Genomic DNA, 5968 nt, shown 5'->3' with positions numbered 1-5968 from the left:
CTATATCATCCAAACTTTCAAACTAATATTAATATTATCAAAAAACAATCTTAGTAAACCCTTATTCATTTTTAAATACCTATCCAACAATATATCACACGTTGGGGTTGGAATGAAAAAAAATATCAGCCCCCACTTTACATGTAGGGGGGGGTACCCTAATAAAACATTTTTTTCCACTTTTTATTTTTGCACTTTGTTGGCGTGATTGATATACATATTGGTACAAAATTTCAGGTTTCTAGTGCTTACGGTTACTGAGATTATCCGCGGACGGACGGACGGACGGACGGACGGACGGACGGACGGATGGACGGACGGACGGACAGACAGACATGGCGAAACTATAAGGGTTCCTTAGTTGACTACGGAACCCTAAAAAACGATTTAACAAATTATAATTATCAGGTTTAGTAAGTAATTAACATTGAAATAACATATATATTATTGTTGACGATATTGAGCCGAAATTTCCATTGTAATATGTATGTCGAATGTTTGTTTAACATAAAAGTAATAATGTTAAATACAATTTTGTTACAAATATTAATAATTAATTAATTAACTAAAATTGGTGACGATGACGAGTTAAGAATTTCACCACCCCCTTTCTTTCCGTGGGTGTCGTAAAAGTCGACTGTGGGATATGGGTTAAATTGTGGCGTAGGCGAGAGGCTGGCAACCTGTCACTACAATGTCACAATTTGCATTTCTTTCAACCCCTTTTTGCCAAGAGTGGCACAGAAACTTAGTAGTTCATGTGCTTTGCCTACCCCTTTATGGGATGCAGGCGTGATTATATGTATGTAATTAACTAAAATTAAATTAAAATATCTTAAAACTAAAACTAACAAAATAAAATAAAATAACTAACTAAAATAATTAAAAAGATATATATCTACCTTCTGTGCCCCAAGTCCGTCCCCTATGGAAGAGTGTCATAGATTCCCTCCTTCGATGTTTTTCGAATTATATTTTATCGATTTTACCATATTGTTTAAACTATGGCGTATATTTTTGCAGCCAGGTTCACATATTATCTGGCAACAGTCCGGACGCGTACATGGAATTGTTCCGCGGTGCTCGATATATTCCATAATCGGTTTACTACCTCGGGCTTGGAAGCCTTCCAGCAACACCAGATATTTGATCTCGAAAACTGTGCAATGTTTTTCACTATGTATGCCAAATTGCCAATATTCTGAGCGAAATTATTTTTTGTGTAAAACGTTTCCCGTATGCCTGGATTAGGCGGACGCCCGCTCTATTGGGGTTTTTCGGGATTTTTCCTTTAGCTTCTATTTTTGAAAGTCGATTGCAAACTCTTGATTGCTTTGTTTATTTGTTACAGGTACGTATTTTTGGAGTTTGAGAGATCAGAGATCCGGCTTTGAGGGAGTTTGTGAGTTAAAATTGGCTGGTGGATGAGGAAATAATCCTTTTTTAAAGTAGAGAAAGTACTCAAACTCTGATAGAAATTACTGTCGTCTTTATCAACTTGTCGATGGATGGTAAGCTTTTAACATGCAACATAGGTTCAATAATTTAAGTAATAAATGTAATAATGGGTTTTGTTAAGGAGTTTATATTATCGTTCAATAATGATTTGATATTTAAAAATTTGATATAAAAATAATCACGATTAGTTTTACTAGACTTATGTTAAATTATTTTTTATTAAGCAGAAACGTCTGCTAACGATTCTAAACATTTTTATATTAAAGGAAAAAATGGAAAAATTTACGCTTCCGGCGGGACTTGAACCCATTGTTACTGGTGAATTCTCAATATAACTTGAGACTCCAGTGCCGTTACAAGATGTATAATAGTCTGTCGGTAGATGGCGCTAGACGTCACCCCAAGACGTGTGTACAAAAAGGAAAGGCATGGAAAGATTTGCGAAGTCCGGCGTGGCTTCCGTAGCTCAATTGGTAAGAGCATTGCACGGATTGCAAAAATGGTGCGGGTTCAAGTCCCGCCGGAAGCGTAAATTTTTCCATTTTTTCCTTTAATATAAAAATGTTTAGACTTATGTTGCCAGGATTTCCTATTTTATTGATTTAATCTTCCGATATTTCCACCCAATACATGTATCATTCTTACCCGGTATTTTTTAATTATAAATGGGCTTACTCTTTCGGGTGGGCGGCATTTTCAGCGGGGAGCGGGTGGGGCTATACTGTACGATAGTACTCTTTATTATACTGTGCCAAAGCCTAACCTCTTGCTCTTCACAAACTTAATAGTAGTGTCTGAATTGGCCGTATTCCTAACCGACTGACATTCCAGGCCAACAGCTAGTAACTTTAGATTGGCAATCGCCGGCAACTTGCGCTGTCCCGGCCAGTTTCCCGGTTTACGGGATTTTCGGCGAGTCCCATTTACATTTACAAGACTGAACGGCCAATTTGGCGCCGAGCACTAAGCACTTTGTGCTCGCGAAGACTGCTAGTTTACCAGTTAACACACGTAAGCGTCAAGCTGAGATGAGAGCATGAAGTAGCACAGTATTAGCATTTTATGAGTCGTCAATTCTTCATGATTAGGTTTTCACTTCTCATATTTTTTTTTAGTAAGTACATACATTTAGTCATCTGTAATAATAAGAACAAGCAGTTTGTGGGGATGTTAGTTAACCAGTCACTACATAGCGACGTGCTGAGATGAGGTCATTTCGTGGTAGTTTATCTTTTTTCTTCATTTGAATTGGAATGGTTTGTGTACGATAACTAGTTAGGAATGTTATTGTTTTTACAGTAGTCATCTTTACCTTTGAATTAATAAACAGCGGAGCAAATATCGACTGGGGGCAAATATAAATGGTCCATTTTTTCCATGTTTTACAATGTTTTGCATTATTAAATAGAGTGTCCATCGGTTATTTATGGTAGGCGTGTTCAGTGGATCCATGTAGAACAGAACTCAACATCATAGTGTAATAATGGAAAAATGGATAAGTTACAATTGCCCCCAGTCGAGATATGCCCCGCTGTACCTTACCTTTTTACTCCTTCGCCTTCTAAATATGTAACGCTTTTCTACTTTTTTATGAATACAGCAGTTCTCAAAAAGTTTGTACAAAAATTAAGGAAAAAGTTAAATTTGTTTTTTTTTTTTAATTCCTATTTTGACCAAGTTTTTTTTGATGAATTCAGTTTTTAGTAAGTTATATTTCGTCATCAAGGTTCTCTAGTACGAGTATCTATATTTTCTTAATTATAACAATTATCCTGTATATATCTTACGAAAGTCGACTTTTAATCGAATTAAATTTTTCTGACGTGGCTATGTACAAACTTTTGAGAACTGCTGAATAAGTGCATATAGTTTAAAAAGTTGTTCATCAGTCTCTTTTGAACACTTGCAACACAGAGTGTTGGAAATACGTTGCCTTGTCTTTACGATGTTAGACGAATTGTCGTGATTTTTTAAGTGAAGATAGTTGACGGGATGGAGAGTGACATAGGCTACTTTTTGTCTCTTTCTAACGCGAGCGAAGCCGCGGGAAAAAGCTAATCAAAACGTAAATCTAAAATAGCTTCGGTAATCGGGAATCTGCATTAGTGATAGTGTTGACACACGCGGTAACCGCGCCGACTGCAAACATGCATAATCAGGTAATGCGATGGTCAGTCATGCCATGCGTGACGATCAGCATCAACAGTAGCGGATGAAATGCGTCAAGAATACATACCTCTAACTCTATAGATAACTTTCCATTATACAGATGCAGTGCGAAAAGGGTTTTCTTCGTATTTTTTTAGGGTTCCGTAGCCAAAATGGCAAAAACGGAACCCTTATAGTTTCGTCATGTCCGTCTGTCCGTCTGTCCGTCTGTCCGTCTGTCCGTCTGTCACAGCCGATTTACTCGGAAACTATAAGTACTACAGTGATGAAATTTGATGGGAATATGTGTTGTATGAACCGCTACAAAATTATGACACTAAATAGTAAAAAAAAGAATTGGGGGTGGGGCCCCCCATACATGTAACTGAGGGATGAAAATTTTTTTTTCGATGTACATACCCGTGTGGGGTATCAATGGAAAGGTCTTTTAAAATGATATAAAGTTTTCTAAAAAACATTTTTCTTAAAGATTATTTACTCGTATTATTCAAATAAGTTACACAGCATAACAGTAAAACCAAGGCACTGTGAAACTAAAAAATAAAAACAATATATAGCACATAAATAGTAATAAAAAACAGATTAAAAACAGACTAGAAAAAAAAAAACAATATTCTATTTAGGCGACGACGTGACAGCGTGGCTCTGTTGCGTCGCCTGACTCGGCGTAGGGTTCGGCTTATTTGATATGTATTACCTACTTATAAAGTAAATTGCAATAAAGAGATGTAATGTATTAAAAAAATATTGAAACTGACCGACCGACAAATATGGTCAAGACGTGTTTGGGAGGGTTCACGTTAGAACTCTACAACCGACGACGTTCTCTCTATATGCACGATGATTCGTTTTAAGATGCTCAGCCGATGGTGAACGTATTAATTTTATGGTACTAGAGAATCATGAATTCAGTGGGAATCGATGCGTGAACTGGCCATCGTGGGTTTTCCGCAAGTCCCGCAGAAGTGGTAGCGATGCGATTTGTATACGAGCGATACATATGGTGTAGGAACGGTATCGTTTTAAGATGCTCAAGCGACGGCGAACGTATTAAATTTATGGTACTAGGGCATTATGGATTTAGAGAGAATGCGTGAACTGGCCATCTTCGGCGGCCTGCAAGCCCGCAACCGATACCATAAGAGGCTATGAGCGATCAACTAGGCATGGTGACGGTATCGTTTTAAGATGCTCAACCGACGGTGAACGTATTTAATGGTACTAGGGCATCATGAATTCAGAGGGAATCGATGTGTGACTGGCCATCGTGGGTGGCTCGCAAGTCGTGTAGGGAGGGACCGTTATTACAATTAGTTTTACATAATCAATATCCTAGTAGCACTTTATAGGGCATTCTGAATTCGGAGAGAAGCGGCCAGCGGTGGCGGTTCGCATTCGTAGAGGTGGTATCGATGCGATGACGTGGCACGTGGCGTTGGTGGTTGGAGGATATTTCATATCGTTTTAAATATCGATAATATCATGATAGCACACGTATTTACTAGGGCATCATGAATTCAGAGAGAATCGATGCGTGAAGCGCCAGCGGTGGCGGGCCGCAACCGCAGAGGTGGTATTGGTGCGTTACGGACGATCAATTGAACACGGCGTTTTAGGGGCGGAGGGTTTCAAAATGTTTCATAAAATCTAGTTCGATTTAGTTATGGTTAAAATTAATCTGATACGAATTTTAACGTGAGATATGAAATCTAAAATATTTTTTTTTAGTATTTTAGGCTTACATATCTATATTATGTATGTCATAAATTTAGTTTTAATATATTATGTTAGACTTTAGGTTAAGTTTGCGCTAGATAAATCCTTCGCTTATACCTTGCATCTCCATTTTAATTGTTATTTCTACGTATACAATTATAAACTCATAGTATGAAATATCGCTTGTTATATCATATCACCTACTTAAAAAAAAATTCATAACACAGAGTTCTCATTTATAAAGTAAGTATGCCGAATGTTTCGAACAACTTACGTCAAATCTGGTCAAATTATATTTGTCCGACTTTACCTCTCCTCGGTATAAAGACAGAAGTATCAAAGACAAAGCGAATTCATTGTTTCCCTTGTGCATAAAATCCCGACACAAAACATCAGAGAAAATTAATACGACGTCTTATCATTATTGAGGTTCAAAGATTTTTTTGATGCAGCCTGCGGGCCGGGTTACGTTTCTACTTCCTGTACGTGTAACGCGAAGAACCTTCCATTTTTAAATTAAAAATGCAGGATAATTCACACGGGCTGTGAATTTCCTCGCGCCAGATAAGATTTTTTTGCAAAAATAGAATAAAGTAGAATATGATTTATTCGTAAGCACACAGAC

The sequence above is a fragment of the Leguminivora glycinivorella genome, chromosome 18, assembly GCF_023078275.1.
Source record: "Leguminivora glycinivorella isolate SPB_JAAS2020 chromosome 18, LegGlyc_1.1, whole genome shotgun sequence".
Classification (NCBI taxonomy): Eukaryota; Metazoa; Arthropoda; class Insecta; order Lepidoptera; family Tortricidae; genus Leguminivora; species Leguminivora glycinivorella.
Note: the sequence above shows the minus strand (reverse complement) of the source record.